Source organism: Scyliorhinus torazame, chromosome 3 (assembly GCF_047496885.1).
Source record: "Scyliorhinus torazame isolate Kashiwa2021f chromosome 3, sScyTor2.1, whole genome shotgun sequence".
Taxonomy (NCBI): Eukaryota; Metazoa; Chordata; class Chondrichthyes; order Carcharhiniformes; family Scyliorhinidae; genus Scyliorhinus; species Scyliorhinus torazame.
Window position 1 is genome coordinate 1,989,202 of NC_092709.1, and position 14,848 is coordinate 2,004,049.

At 46.5% G+C, this 14,848-nt stretch overlaps 1 protein-coding gene across 3 annotated transcripts in view; it reads left to right on the forward strand.

Moving 5' to 3' along the window:
• LOC140408242 (polycomb group RING finger protein 3) overlaps positions 1-14,848 on the forward strand; it is a 942,343-nt gene that overhangs the window by 905,855 nt on the left and 21,640 nt on the right. The window lies entirely within an intron of this gene.

Sequence of the window (14,848 nt, forward strand, 5' to 3'; positions counted from 1 at the left end):
AGTGATCCTAAAGCTATAATGATCCTAAAGCTATAATGATCCTAAAGCTATAGTGATCCTAAAGCTATAATGATCCTAAAGCTAGACTGATCCTAAAGCGAGAGTGATCCTAAAGCTATAATGATCCTAAAGCTATAATGATCCTAAAGCTATAGTGATCCTAAAGCTATAGTGATCCTAAAGCTAGAGTGATCCTAAAGCTAGAGTGATCCTAAAGCTATAATGATCCTAAAGCTATAATGATCCTAAAGCTATAGTGATCCTAAAGCTATAATGATCCTAAAGCTATAATGATCCTAAAGCTATAATGATCCTAAAGCTATAGTGATCCTAAAGATATAGTGATCCTAAAAGCTATAATTATCCTAAAGCTAGAGTGATCCTCAAGCTATAATGATCCTCAAGCTATAATGATCCTCAAGCTATAGTGATCCTAAAGCTATAATGATCCTAAAGCTAGAGTGATCCTAAAGCTAGAGTGATCCTAAAGCTATAATGATCCTAAAGCTATAGTGATCCTAAACCTATAGTGATCCTCAAGCTATAATGATCCTAAAGCTATAATGATCCTCAAGCTATAATGATCCTCAAGCTATAGTGATCCTAAAGCTATAATGATCCTAAAGCTATAGTGATCCTAAAGCTAGAGTGATCCTAAAGCTATAGTGATCCTAAAGCTATAGTGATCCTAAAGCTAGAGTGATCCTCAAGCTATAATGATCCTCAAGCTATAGTGATCCTAAAGCTATAATGATCCTGAAGCTATAATGATCCTCAAGCTATAGTGATCCTAAAGCTATAATGATCCTAAAGCTATCGTGATCCTAAAGCTATAGTGATCCTAAAGCTAGAGTGATCCTCAAGCTATAATGATCCTCAAGCTATAGTGATCCTAAAGCTATAATGATCCTCAAGCTAGAGTGATCCTAAAGCTAGAGTGATCCTAAAGCTATAATGATCCTAAAGCTATAATGATCCTAAAGCTAGAGTGATCCTAAAGCTATAGTGATCCTAAAGCTATAGTGATCCTAAAGCTAGAGTGATCCTAAAGCTAGAGTGATCCTAAAGCCTGAGTGATCCTAAAGCCAGAGTGATCCTAAAGCCAGAGTGATCCTAAAGCCAGAGTGATCCTAAAGCCAGAGTGATCCTAAAGCCAGAGTGATCCTAAAGCCAGAGTGTTCCTAAAGCCAGAGTGATCCTAAAGCCAGAGTGATCCTAAAGCCAGAGTGATCCTAAAGCCAGAGTGATCCTAAAGCCAGAGTGATCCTAAAGCCAGAGTGACCCTCAAGCCAGAGTGACCCTCAAGCCAGAGTGACCCTCAAGCCAGAGTGACCCTCAAGCCAGAGTGACCCTCAAGCCAGAGTGATCCTAAAGCTAGAGTGATCATACAAATGAGCAGATTTTGTTAATTTGATTCAATTCACCTTCAAAATGGAGGGTTGGCTGCACTCTGGCAAATCATTTTTCTTCTACTCTTTGCTTTTTTCATGTTTAACTTTTCTTTCCCTTTCCCTTGACTAGAATTGCAATGTGTCCCTGTGAAATGCTTAGCCGGTGACATCTTCATCTAAGTACCTGCCTCCCTCAAGGGTCTCAAACCTTTTAAAAGGTTTTATTTTTACCCAAGCCTCTGCTTTTTAATTCCAGCATATTTAGTGCTTGTATTTTAAATGCTACGTTTGCTTAAGAACATATCCAACTCTGTTTGCAAGAACTTGCTTTCTTCTGAGCCTGCTTCCTTTTCTATTTCATAAGCCACCTCTTCTTTGTCTTGCATTTGCTCTATTTTCCCTGATGTATGTGCTCTCTGTCTTGTGTTCTTCCTCACTACCTTCCTGTCATGTATTCTTTTGCATGCATACTAGTTCTCTGTGCATTTCTATCACATTTCCTATTTTTGTTCTTTGTTTTATGTTTTTCTCCCTCTGGTTAAGGTTCTGAGGTGCATGAGATTGTTGTATTCTGGAGCTGTCTTGAATTTAAATGCAATGAAAGGGGGGGGGGGGGTATGTGACCTGTTCTGATGGCTGCCTGAAACCAAACCTGGGTAGTTTGATTATTAGAGATTAAAGGGGGCCGCAGATAGTTTTACTGGGTAAAGGGTGGTGGTGTTTACATTTGGAGACAATGACAGCAGCCTGTATGCTGACAGTGGATAGACTGCATGTCTCCAAAGTCCTAAAGTGTTGAGAATGTTGGCTTATTAACAGCTGTGTTTTGAACAGTCTATTTCCAAGATAAAAGAGAATTGAGTTAACTGATGAGCATTTATACCTGGATATATAGGACCCATGTGATTCACGTTGCCATGGCTTTGAGGTGTGAAGAGTACAGAGGAAACCATTGTGATATTTAGCTACTGGCTTTCTGAAAATATCACTGAATATCACAGACAGGCTAGTCTGCCAGAGAGAGAGAGTAATCAGAGGCTGAAAGTTGCAATGGTTCACAATGCAGGAGTGTGGGAAGGAGCTTGCACTTGGATTAGAAAGATCAAATTCCTGGAGAGTTGAAACAAAGCTGGAAGATCTGTCACGCTTTAGCTCGAGGAAGATGTTTCCAGGAAAACTCCATAAAGTGAATTCTGGAGTTAAAATCTGGAAAAGGAAAAATTGGAACCTCGAGCTCGGAATTATTTTGGACTGGTTCAGGAGGATTAAATATCTACTTGAAGCACAGTGCAATGTATACCTGAGGGTGGATTTTTCAATGATGCTAAATGTTCTGTTCCGTAGTTTGAAGTCATAAAACGTTTTTAGTTAACAGAGCTTTTAGTCTGTTTATAAACATCTTAAAATGTGAAATCTTCTCATCCATTCAACCATTAGCTTGAAGTTCAAATTTCTTTTAAAATATTATATGGGGATTGCAACAGACTCTTTCTCTGCCTTTCACTCTTTCTCTCTGGTTTATTCTCTCAGTTTGAGCACATATCAGTTTCTCTTCTTTGCATCTTCTCTTGCTCGAAACCCAAGTTCCATGTAATTGATCATTGAGCTCAGGTAAGATTCTGAGTAAATTCTGCAGGGCATCTCCCATCATTTTAAAATCAAGTTGATCATTGTATTGCGTCGTTACCATAACTATAACCCCTGTTGCTTGGTTGCATCAAGAATATAAATCTAGAAAATTGTGCTGCATATGCCAACTAAACAGATTCAAGTGTAATTTCAGATACAGATGGACTTTTTAATTGATTCTTGCTTATATCTGGAAAAAATGAAACTTGTTGTGATTTTCTTTTTAAATCTTAGCTTGAGTTTTGTGACAGTGATCTTGAATCTCCCCTACCCCACCCCCACCTGATATCAAGCAGAAATCATAGAACTTGCCCTTTTTTGCTGTTATTCTCACAGACTCTTTGAAAAAGTTACACCTTGTTGAACAAGGGACTGGCTTTTTAATGGCGTACAAAGGTCATAATTATTGCTGGACAACCTCATTTGTCATGAAAACCTAATTTCATGGTTGTGAAATTTTAATCTTCTCTATTATAATGATTCACATTCTTAAAATAACTTTTTCAAGTTTTATTTCCGCTGCAGTGTTAATCCTGTTTTTATGGCTCAATCAGATTTTTTCAATCACTTATTTCATAAATAGATGGATTTTTAACTTCCTGGTTCTCTGTCTATGGGATATTTCAATGTGATTGGCTTCTTATCCTAATTAATTATACCATAGTTGTTGGATACCTTGATTTCCTCTTTACTTGGTGCCAAATTCAAACTGATGACAGGAATGGGGAAATCCACACCACTGAGATCAGTCGGTCTTTGTGGACAAATTTCTCCTCGGTTAGCAGCCAACATTACTGTGCCACTGACTGTGAAATCCAGGCCTATGATTCTCAGTAGCCTGCCACATTACTTTATGGGAAAGCAATATCCTTATTTTTTCCAGGTAATTAACTGATTCAATACCTGTCAGTTAGGAACACAAATTGCTAGATGGGATAATACCAATATCCATCTCGTTGAACTTCTAATAATACCATACTGGAATAATAATAATGGACTGACTGGGAACTAATCACAGCAAATGATATCAATTAAGTAGTCAACAACATATCCAATCATGAAGTAAGGCAAATCCCCAACACTGGAAGGTTTGAAAACTTATAGGCTCGACCCTCCCGAATCTGCTACACTTACTATATGTAATATCTTAAATTACTTGTATATTTTATCCCACCTACTCTTGGTGGAGAGAAAGAGAGGAACTCCTGTTGAATGGCGTACGTCCTATATAAAGCTAAGAGAGGATAGAGCTACAGAGAACTTTGAAAGATTGGGACATCTGGATGAGTTGCAGATTGACAAGCGAACAGGGCAAAACCTCCATGTTGTGAACTATGCTCTCTGGGTATTCTGAGTCTGCTGTGCACGAGAGGTTTCACATATGAACTTACATAATAATATACGCAGGAGTAGGCCACTCGGCCTCTCTGACATTCAATATGATCTTGGCTAATCTAATTTTCAACTCAATTTCACATTCCTGGTTACCCTCTATAACCTTTCACCTTGCCTATCAAGAATCTATCTACTTCTGATTGAAAGATAGTCAAAGACTCTGCCTCAACCACCTTTTGAAGAGGAGAATTCCAAACTCAGCCCTTTGAGAGAAAAATAATTTCCTCATCTCTGTCTCAAATGGGCAACCCCTTATTTTTTTAAACAATGGCCCCTAGTTCTAGATTCTCCCAAAGAAGAAACATCCTCTCCACATCCATCCTGTCAATACCCCTCAGCATCTCATATGTTTCAATCAAGTTGTCTCTGACTCTTCTAAGCTCCAGTGGACACAAGCCCAGCCTGTCCAGCCTTTCCTCAAGACAACCAGCCTATTCCAGATATTAGTCCAGTAAACCATCCTTGACCTGCTTCCAATGCATTTACATCTTGCCTTAAATAAAGAGACGAATTCTGTAGACAATATTCCAGATGTGGTCTCAACAATGTCCTGTATCACTGAAGCACAACCTCCCTACTCTTGTATTCAATTCTCCTTGCAACAATCAATAACATTCTATTAGCTTTGATAATTACTTGTATCACCTGCATATAAACTGTTTGCAATTCATGAGCTAGAACACCCAGATCCCTCTGCACCTCTGAGCTCTGCAATCTCTCACCATTTAGCTGATAAGCTTTTTTATATGTCCTGCCAAAATGGACAGCCTCACATTTTCCCACATTACGGGCACAATCTAACAGCCACTCTGCGCACAAAAAGCAGTGCGGCGCACCGTGGCCAGTAAATGGTGGGAGACCCCGCTAACGGGATCTACCCGGCTCGCCAGGCCTCGCGGGATATAACGCGATCTCACGAGACGTCGTGATGTGAAGCCAACCCATTGTGGGGGTGACCACATTTTGGCAAATCTGCATATTGGAGCAAGACAACTAATCTCACTTTAATAAGCAGTTCGCTGAGGTAACCAAGGCTTTGGGATCTATCCCCTTCACCTTGGAGACCTTAGGTGAGTGCTGTTCAGTACTTGTCTCCACAAACCGGGACCATATGGGACAGCACTCTTGGTGGTCTCTCAGGGGTTGGAAGCCCCCAGCTGCATGTCCTCTGGGCAGGGTAGTACTGCTGATGCCACCCGAGCACCCTGGCATTGCCACCCAGGAATAGCCAGCCTGGCAGTACCAAGATGCCTAGGTAGCACTGCCAAGGTGCCAGGCTGGCATTTTTTTGAATGTCGGTGATCGGGCAGAGCGGTGCCCTGTGCGGGTGTGCCCCCTGTGCGGGTGTGCCCCCTTATAGGGAGTTGGAGCTTGGAGGGGCTAGGGGTCGCATCAGGGATTTGAGAGATTGGAACGTTATTTAAAAATGGCATCCTGATCTCCCTGCACTGAGGAGTTTCGGCGAGTGGGGCTCCTCCGTGCAGGAAATGGGACTGAGTACTGCCTCGGCCGTGCGTTCCCGCTGAGGCCCTGTATCTAACTGAAGTCGCGTTGGATCGCTTTGTGTTTCTCCGCGCTGCAAGCAGCGGGAAACATGCGGGTAGATGCACGCGCTATGGGACATTGTTTCCATTTGTTTAAATCGTGCCATATACATTTGCCAGATCTTTGTACATTCACCTAACCTATCTATATCTTTTTATAGCCTCCTATGCCCTCTTCACAACTTTCTTTCCTACCTATCTTTGTGTCATCAGCAAATTTAGCAACCAAAACATTGGTCCCTTTATCCAAGTCATTTATATAAATTGGAAAGAGTTGAAGCCCCAGCACTGATCCTTGTGGCACACCACTCGTTAAATCTTGCCAAGCAGAACATTACCGATTTCTCCCTACTCTCTGTATCCTGTTAGCTAGCCAATCATCTGTCCATGCCAATATGTCACCCCCTACACCATGAGCTTTTATTTTCCAAAATAACTTTTTGATGTGGCACCTTATCAAATACATTCTGAAAATCTAAGTACAGTAGATCCACAGGATCCCCTTTATCCACAGTCGCTATTACTTCAAAAACTCCCAACACATTGAATAAACATGATTTTCCTTTCACAAAACCATGTTGAATCTGCTTGATTACCTTCAATTTATCCAAGTCCCTGTTATAACATCTTTAATAGTTTCTAGCATTTTCCCTGTGACTAACTGACCTGTGGTCCCCTGCTTTCTGTCTCCTCTTTTTGAAATTTTCCAACCTAATGGAACTTTCCCGAATCTAGAGAATTTTGGAAAACTAAAACTATCTCACGAGCCATTTCTGTAAGACCCTAGGATGAACTCCATCAGGACCGAGGGACTTGTGAACTGCGATATGTTTCGTACCACTCCCCTGGTGATTGTAATTTTCTTCAGTTCCTCCCTCTGTTCCAATTCCCGATTTTGAGCTGTTTCTGGGATGTTATTTGTATCCTCGACAGTGAAGGCCGATGCCAAATACCTGTCCAATTCACCGGCCATATCCTTATTTTCCATTATGAACTCCCCAAGCTCACTTTCTATAGAAAAATGCTCACTTTGTTAACTAGCTTCTTTTTAAAATATGTATAGAAGCTCTTTCTGTCTCTATATTTCCATCTAACTTTCTCTCGTGCTCTAAGTTTTTACCTCCTTATTAATATTTTAGTCATTCTTTGCTTTTTTTAATATTCTGTCCAATCTTCTGACCTGCCACCTATCTTTGTGCAATTATATGCTTTTTCTTTAAGTTTGATACTCTCTTTAACTTTTTTAGCTAACCATGGATGGTGGGTGCTACCTTTGGAAGTTTGCTTTCTTGTTGAAATATATCTATTCTGTATATTCTGAAATATCCCCTTAAGTGTCCGCCACTGCGTCTCTATTGAAGTATCCCTTAGCCTAAATTGCCAGTTCACTTTTGTAGCTTTCATACATTCATAATTGCCTTTATTTAAGTTTTCAATACTAGTCTTAGATGCACTCTTTTCCCCCTCAAGCTGAATGTAAAATTCAATCATCATTATTACTGTCTGTGCGGAGTCTGCATGTTCTCCCCGTCCTCCCCGTGTGTGCGTGGGTTTCCTCCGGGTGCTCCGGTTTCCTCCCACAGTCCAAAAATGTGCAGATTAGGTGGATTGGCCATGATAAATTTCCCTTAATGTCCACAAATGTTAGGTGGGGTTACTGGGTTACGGGGATAGGGTGGATGTGTGGGCTTAGGTGGGGTGCTCTTTCCAAGGGCCGGTGCAGACTCGATGGGCCGAATGGCCTCCTTCTGCACTGTAGATTCTATGAAATTATTGTTAAGATCACTGCTACATAGAGGCATCTTCACTATGAGGTCATTAATTAATCCTGTCTCATTGCACAATCCTCGGTCCAGTATAACCTGCTCTCTGTTTGGCTCCAGAACGTGCTGACCTAATAATTCTTGCACATTTGTAGCCTACGCTACCTTTGCCAGTCGGATTATTACAGTCTACATGTAGATTAAAATCCCCCGTGATAATCACCATACCTTTCTGACAAGTTCCCACTACTTCCTCTTTGATACCCTGTCCTACTGCGTGATTACTGCACTTGATAAGGTTCCCCATGGTAGGCTTCTGCAGAAAGTAAGGAGGCATGGGGTAGTGGGAAATTTGGCCAGTTGGATAACGAACTGGCTAACCGATAGAAGTCAGAGAGTGGTGGTGGGTGGCAAATATTCAGCCTGGATCCCAGTTACCAGTGGTGTACCGCAGGGATCAGTTCTGGGTCCTCTGCTGTTTGTGATTTTCATTAATGACTTGGATGAGGGGGTTAAAGGGTGGGTCAGTAAATTTGCAGACGATACGAAGATTGGTGGAGTTGTGGATAGTAAGGAGGGCTGTTGTCGGCTGCAAAGAGACATAGATAGGATGCAGAGCTGGGCTGAGAAGTGGCAGATGGAGTTTAAAAAAAATATATATATTTTATTGAAATTTTTTTCTAAACAACATTTTTCCCTCTTACAAAGCAAACAAAACAATAACAAAGCAGAAATTTTTAACAATACACAGGTAACAAAACCCCATTATCCATTGACCTAAACTAAACCCCCCCCCCCCCCCCCTTCCCCCTGGGCTGCTGCTGCTGGTCATCTATCTCCCCTCTAACGTTCCCCTAGGTAGTCGAGAAATGGCTGCCACCGCCTGGTGAACCCTTGAGCCGATCCTCTCAGGGCAAACTTTATCTGCTCCAGTTTAATAAACCCCGCCATATCATTTACCCAGGCCTCCAGTCCGGGGGGTTTCGCCTCCTCCCACATGAGTAGGATCCTGCGCCGGGCTACGAGGGACGCAAAGGCCACGACATCGGCCTCTTTCGCCTCCTGCACTCCCGGCTCATCAGCAACTCCAAATAGAGCTAACCCCCAGCCTGGTTTGACCCGGGCCTTCACCACTTGGGAAATCACTCCCGTCACTCCCTTCCAATACCCTTCCAGTGCCGGGCACGCCCAAAACATATGTGCGTGGTTTGCCGGGCTCCCGCCACACCTCCCGCATTTGTCCTCCACTCCAAAGAACCTGCTCAATCTTGCCCCCGTTATGTGTGCTCTATGTAGCACCTTAAATTGAATCAGGCTAAGCCTGGTGCATGAGGAAGAGGAATGTACCCTGCTTAGGGCATCCGCCCACATACCCTCCTCTATCTCCTCCCCTAATTCTTCTTCCCACTTTCCCTTTAGTTCACCCACTGACTCCTCCCCTTCTTCCCTCATCTCTTTGTAAATCTCTGACACCTTGCCCTCTCCGACCCACACCCCTGAAAGCACCCTGTCCTGTATCCCCTGTGTCGGGAGAAATGGAAATTCCCTCACCTGTTGTCTAGTAAACGCCCTCACCTGCATATATCTCAAAAAATTTCCCCGGGGCAACTTATACTTTTCCTCCAATGCTCCCAAACTCGCAAAAGTCCCATCTATAAATAAATCTCCCACCTTCCTAATTCCCGACTGGTACCAGCTCTGATATCCTCCATCCATTCTTCCTGGGGCGAAGCTATGGTTGTTCCTGATAGGGGACCCCACCAGGGCTCCCCGCACCCCTCTCTGTCGCCTCCACTGTCCCCATATGTTCAGTGTTGCCGCCATCACCGGGTTCGTGGTAAACTTTTTAGGCGAGAACGGTAGCGGCGCCGTCACCAGCGCCTCTAAACTCGTCCCTTTACAGGACTTTCTCTCCAGTCTTTTCCACGCCGCTCCCTCACCCTCCATCATCCATCTACGTATCATTGCCACATTGGCGGCCCAATAGTAATCGCCCAAGTTCGGTAGTGCCAGTCCTCCTCTGTCCCTACTACGCTGAAGGAACCCCCTCCTTACTCTCGGAACTTTCCCTGCCCACACGAAGCTCGTGATGCTCCTATCTATTTTATTAAAAAAGGTCCTGGTGATTAATATAGGGAGACATTGAAATACAAATAAGAACCTCGGGAGGACCATCATCTTAATTGCCTGCACCCTGCCCGCCAGCGACAGAGGCTGCATGTCCCACCTCTTGAAGTCCTCCTCCATTTGTTCTACCAGCCGTGTCAGATTAAGTCTGTGCAAGGTTCCCCAGCTCCTAGCGATCTGAATCCCCAGGTATCGGAAGTTTCTTTCCACTTTCCTTAGCGGTAAGCCTTCTATCTCTCTACTCTGGTCCCCTGGATGTATCACAAATAATTCACTCTTCCCCATGTTTAGCCTATACCCCGAGAATTCCCCGAACCTCCTCAAAATTCTCATAACCTCTATCATCCCCCCCCCCGCTGGGTCCGACACGTATAACAATAGGTCATCTGCGTATAACGAGACTCGGTGTTCTTCTTCCCCTCTAATCACCCCTCTCCATTTCCTGGAGTCTCTCAACGCCATGGCCAGAGGTTCAATTGCCACGCAAACAACAATGGAGATAGCGGGCATCCCTGCCTTGTTCCCCTATATAATCGGAAATACTCCGATCTATGTCGACCTGTAACTACGCTTGCCGTTGGTGCCCCATAAAGAAGTCTAACCCAGCTAATAAACCCGTTCCCAAACCCAAACCTCCTTAACACTTCCCATAAATACTCCCACTCCACCCTATCAAATGCCTTCTCTGCGTCCATTGCCGCCACTATCTCTGCCTCCACCTCCACTGGGGGCATCATTATCACCCCTAATAGTCGTCGCACGTTAACATTCAGTTGTCTCCCTTTTACGAACCCTGTCTGGTCTTCGAGCACCACCCCCTGGACACAGTCCTCTATCCTCGATGCCAGTACCTTTGCCAGCAATTTGGCGTCCACGTTCAGTAGTGAAATAGGTCTATAGGACCCGCACTGCAACGGATCTTTGTCCCTCTTCAAAATTAGCGATATCGTCACCTCCAACGTCGTCGGGGGTAGAGTCCCCCCTTCCCTGGCCTCATTGAACGTCCTCGCCATTAACGGGGCCAACAAGTCCACATATTTTCTGTAATATTCCACCGGGAACCCGTCTGGCCCCGGGGCCTTCCCTGCTTGCATGCTTCCCAGTCCCTTAATAACCTCGTCCACCTCAATCGGTGCCCCCAGGCCTGCCACCTCCTGCTCCTCCACTTCCGGGAACCTCAATTGGTCCAGGAACTGCCTCATCCCCTCCTCTCCCTCTGGGGGTTGAGACCTATACAGTTCCTCATAGAAGGTCTTGAACACCTCATTTATCTTTCCTGCCCTTCGCACCGTGTCTCCCCTTTCGTCTCTAATTCCTCCTATCTCCCTCACTGCTGCCCTCTTTCGCAATTGGTGCGCCAACAGGCGACTAGCCTTTTCCCCATATTCATACCTCCTCCCCTGTGCCTTCCTCCACAGTACCTCCGCCTTTCTGATGGTCAGAAGGTCAAACTCCGTCTGGAGTCGTCTCCTCTCCCTGTACAGCTCCTCCTCCGGGGTCTCTGCAAATTCCCTGTCCACCCTTAAAATCTCCCCCAGTAATCTTTCCCTTTCCTTGGCCTCTGTTTTCCTTTTGTGGGCCCCAATTGAGATCAGCTCTCCTCTGACCACCGCTTTTAATGCTTCCCAGACCACTCCCACAGGGACCTCGCCGTCGTCATTGACCTCCAGGTATCTCTCAATACACCCCCGCACTCTTGCACACACTCCCTCAACCGCCATCAGTCCCACATCTAATCGCCAGAGTGTTCTCTGTTCCCTGTCCTCACCTACTTCCAGGTCCACCCAATGTGGGGCATGATCCGAAACCGCTATGGCTGAGTACTCAGCTTCTTCGACCCTAGAGATCAGCGACCTTCCCAAAACAAAAAAATCTATCCGGGAGTACACTTTATGGACATGGGAGAAGAAGGAAAACTCCCTAGCCCTAGGTCTAAGAAATCGCCATGGATCCACTCCCCCCATTTGGTCCATAAACCCCTTAAGTACCTTGGCCGCTGCCGGCCTTCTTCCGGTCCTTGAGCTGGATCTATCTAGCCCCGGGTCCAGCACCGTATTAAAGTCCCCTCCTAAAATCAGGTTTCCTGCCTCCAGGTACGGAATACGCCTCAGCATCCGTCTCATGAATCCCGCATCGTCCCAGTTTGGGGCATACACATTAACCAACACGACCTCCATTCCCTCTAGCCTACCACTCACCATTACATATCTACCTCCGCTATCTGCTACGATGTTCTTTGCTTCAAATGCTACCCGTTTCCCCACCAAAATGGCCACCCCTCTGTTCTTTGCGTCCAGTCCTGAGTGGAACACCTGTCCCACCCATCCTTTCCTTAGCCTATCTTGGTCCGCCACCTTTAGGTGCGTTTCTTGGAGCATAGCCACGTCTGCCCTTAGTCCTTTCAAATGCGCGAGGGCTCGGGCCCTTTTTATCGGTCCGTTCAGGCCTCTCACGTTCCACGTGATCAGCCTCACTAGGGGGCTACCTGCCCCCCTCCCGGGTCGACTTGCCATTACCTTCTCTAGGCCAGTCCCATATCCCGCCTCCGCGCTCCCGCTCGCTCCCCCAGCGTCGCACACCATCCCCGCTCACCCACTCTTTAGCCATTTCCTTTTGGATTTCCGCAGCAGCAAGTTGCCCCCCCCCCCAGCTAGATCCCTATCTAGCTTGATTGCTCCCCCCATATCACTTCCGTAAGTCAGCTGACTTCAACTGACCCCGGCTACTCCTGCTCACTCCTCGACCCCCCCCCCATGTGGGGGAACTCCCATCCGCCTTGCGCCTGTCTTCCCGCCTTATTCTTTCTGGCGCGGGAACATCCCTTTACCTGACCCGCCTCTTATGGCGCAGCTCCCTTTCCCCTCTCCCTCCCATTCCCCATTCTCCGACTATGTCCCGTCTTTCCCCCCTCACCGGCGCCCACATTTCCCCAATGTCCTTTGCACCTTTTCCAAAGCTTCCACATCCTTCCTAAAACTGGGGCTGGTTTAGCACACTGGGCTAAATCCCTGGCTTTTAAAGCAGGCCAGCAGCACGGTTCAATTCCCGTACCAGCCTCCTCGAACAGGTGCCGGAATGTGGCGACTAGGGGCTTTTCACAGTAACTTCATTGAAGCCTACTTGTGACAATAAGCAATTTTCATTTCATTCATTCATTTCAAATGAGGCGACCAGAACTGTACACAGTACTCCAAATGTGGCCTTACCAAAGTTTTGTACAGCTGCATCATCACCTCACGGCTCTTAAATTCAATCCCTCTGTTAATGAACGCGAGCACACCATAGGCCTTCTTCACAGCTCTATCCACTTGAGTGGCAACTTTCAAAGATGTATGAACATAGACCCCAAAATCTCTCTGCTCCTCCACATTGACAAGAACGCTACCGTTAACCCTGTATTCCGCATTCATATTTGTCCTTCCAAAATGGACAACCTCACACTTTTCAGGATTAAACTCCATCTGCCAGGAGACTTCCGGTTGCGGTGATGCCGAGCTAGCCGCACGTTTCGGCGGCTCCAGCTCCGACGGACCTTCGGGCTCTTTTAAGAGCCCCAACGGGGAATGTTTCGACTACGCGACCCGGTGTGGGGTGTGTGGGAAGGGAGACCCCCCCAAACGAAGAAGGAAAAAAATCGGCGGCGGCGGCTGCAGCCGGAGGAATCATCGACCAAAAGGTCAGAGGGACAGAAAAACAAAATGGCGGCGGAGAAAGCGCAGGCGGCATGGGGGCCTGAGCAGGACGAAATCATGAGACGGTGCGTGGACCTGCTGAAGAAGGAGGTAATGACCCCGTTGTTACAGGCAATTGAGGGGCTTAAGGAGACTTTAAAGACCCAGGAGACGGAACTTTGCGTGGTGGAGCAGAAGGTGTCAGGTATTGAGGACGAGGTCCTGGGCCTGGCGGTCAAGACTCAGACGCACGAGGCACTTCATAAAAAGTGTGCTGACAGGATTGAGGCCCTTGAAAATGGAGCGCGAAGGAAGAACCTTAGGATACTAGGTCTCCCTGAGGGTGTGGAAGGAGTGGACTGTGGAGCGTACGCAAGTAAGATGCTGAGCTCACTGATGGGTGCTGAGGCCCCTACGGGCCCCATGGAGATGGAGTGGGCAAATCGGATTCCGGCGAGAAGACCAAAAGCGGGAGAACCACCGAGGGCGATAATCGTGCGATTTTACCGCCTTAAGGACAGAGAAGAGGTCCTGAGATGGGCTAAAAAGGTGCGGAGTAGCAGATGGGAGAATGCGGTGGTAAGGATCTACCAGGATTGGAGTGCGGAGGTGGCGAGAAGGAGGGCGAGCTTCAACCGAGCCAAAGAGGTTTTGCACAAAAGGAAGGTGAAGTTTGGGATGCTGCAGCCGGCAAGACTATGGGTCACGCGTCAGGAGAGACACTATTATTTCGAGACGGCGGAGGAAGCATGGTCCTTCATCAATGAAGAGAAACTGGACCGGAACTGAGGGACTGATGCTGCAGGGAACTGTTATTGTTGTTATTATTGTTTTTGTTAATGGGATGGTGAAAGTTAATCGAGAAGTAAACAGGGAAGGAGGGGGACACTGGGGAAATGTGGGCGCCGGTGAGGGGGAAGAGGCGAGACATAGTCGGAGAATGGGGAAGGAGAGGGGGAGGGGAAAGGGAGCTGCGCCATAAGAGGCGGGTCAAGTAAAGGGATGTTCCCGCGCCAGAAAGAATAAGGCGGGAAAACAGGCGCAAGGCGGATGGGAGTTCCCTCACACCGGGGGGAGTCGAGGAGTGAGCAGGAGTAGCCGGGGTCAGTTGAAGTCAGCTGACTTACGGAAGTGATATGGGGGGAGCAATCAGGCTAGATAGGGATCTAGCGGGGGGGGGGGGGGGGGGGGGGACAACTGGGTTGCTGCTGCGGAAATCCAAAAGGAAATGGCTAAAGAGAGGGTGGTCGGGGGCGGAATGCGAAGCTGGGGGAGCGAGCGGGAGCGCGGAGGCGGGATATGGGACTGGCCTAGAGAAGGTAATGGCT